Raw genomic sequence first — 1,749 nt, forward strand, 5'->3', positions numbered from 1 at the left:
TCCTGAAAACAGCCTGTGCTGGTGGCCTTCACCTGGGCCTCCCTCATGCTCCTTGTAGCTTATCAGCCACATTCCCTGGGAAGGCAACATGCCCATCCAGCCCTTGGCACACTGAACCCCAGGTGTAGATTTATGTCTCAATCTGGAGCACCCTGAGAGTGGCATGTCTGGTCCTCTCTGACCCCAGCCAGGGTCCAGACCAAGGCTGAGCCAAAAGCAAGGGCTTGGTGAGGGCTTGGTGAGCACGCCCATGGGGCTGGGAGCCAGGAGGCCTTGGTCTTGGGCTCTATTTAGAGCAGCAAGGCCAATGCTCACCCTCTCACCATGCCAGGCCTCTCTCCCTAAGGTCCTGCCAGGACTCCTTTAGGCATTGGGGTCCTCTAGGGACCTGTCACCTCACCCTCCCTGAGGCAGCCTCAGACCTGAGAGAGGGCACCCCTGTTGCCCCTGTCCTGACCCTGAGGGTACATGGGAAGGGAAGGCATTGGTTCGGCCCCCACCCACGCAGGCATGGGTCTGGCAGGCCCACAGTGTCTTGCAGATTGCCGGGAGCCACTTCCCTGGCTGGTGCTGGACCTGCCACAAGAGGACCTGGAGGAAGACGCCCCAGGAGCCAGCCTGTGGCCCACCACCGTCACCCTGCTCACCCTCTTCCTACTGAGTCTCTTCTACAGCACAGCACTTACTGTGACAAGCATGCGGGGCCCAGCTGACAGCAGAGAGGGCCCCCAGTACTGAGCAGAGGCCAGCCAGGCTCAGGTAGGGGTGAGGAGGCAGAGGGCAGGGCTGGCTGGGGCAGGGGGTCAACCACCAGAACATCTGCCTGTTCCCCGCCCCTGGGGGTCTGACTTCCCAAGGAGGTGGTCCCCCCTCATAGACACTGAAGATATGGGCAGTCCTGGGGGCAGAGCTGAAATGTCCCTCAGCAGGATCTGGGAGTTAGCACCCCTGGATACAGTCACTGAAGGATTCAACCCATCTCCCCTGAGGCAGGCAGGGCTGGGGAAAGGGCATTGGCAAGGAGCTCCCCTGGGCCCTGACCCCACTGTGTTTGCAGGGAGGAGTCTGGAGGAGCCTCCTGGAACCCCAGCTGGATGCCATAGCTCAGCCCTGTTCAGAAGCTGCCAACTCACCCCACACACAGGCCTTGCTGGTGCAATAAACTGATCCCAAAGACAAAGGTTCTCAGACTCTAATTGAGAGGAGGGGGAAGGAGAGAGACAGAGGCTTGGGAGAGGGGGACACTTGCCTCATAGCCCAAGGTGAGGCCCCCTTCACCGACAGCCCACCTGATCTGGTCCTGCATAAGGCACAGGCACAGGATAAGACTGTCCTTCACCAAGGACAGTATGAAGCAAGACTACCCCCAAGCACTGCACCCAGGACCCTGGTCCTGGTCACTGAGCCCTGGTCCTGATCACTGGGCCCTGATCCTGGTCACTGAGCCCTGGTTCTGGTCATTAAGCCATGATCCTGGTCACTGAGCCCTGGTTCTGGTCACTGAGCCCTGATCCTGGTCACTGAGCCCTGGTACTGATCCCTGGGCCCTGGTCCTGGTCACTGAGCCCTGGTCCTGGTCACTGAGCCCTGGTCATGATCACTGAGGCCTGGTCATGATCACTGAGACCTGGTCCTGATCACTGGGCCCTGGTCCTAATCACTAGGCCCTGGTAATGATCACTAGGCCCTGGTAATGATCACTGAGGCCCAGTCCTTGTCAATGGGCCCTGGTCCTGGTCACTGAGCCAT

The 1,749-nt window shown here is 59.9% G+C and overlaps 1 long non-coding RNA gene across 1 annotated transcript; it reads left to right on the forward strand.

The window, feature by feature from the left end:
- The first annotated feature begins 7 nt into the window (after positions 1–7).
- LOC145718338 (uncharacterized) lies at positions 8–1,180 on the forward strand. The gene is made up of 2 exons (XR_014141732.1): positions 8–759; positions 1,058–1,180. It is a non-coding gene; the product is annotated as an uncharacterized LOC145718338 (long non-coding RNA).
- Positions 1,181–1,749: the final 569 nt, after the last annotated feature.

Source organism: Leptonychotes weddellii, unplaced genomic scaffold, assembly GCF_054177405.1.
Source record: "Leptonychotes weddellii isolate Sample4059 unplaced genomic scaffold, ASM5417740v2 HiC_scaffold_14299, whole genome shotgun sequence".
In the NCBI taxonomy this organism is placed as follows: Eukaryota; Metazoa; Chordata; class Mammalia; order Carnivora; family Phocidae; genus Leptonychotes; species Leptonychotes weddellii.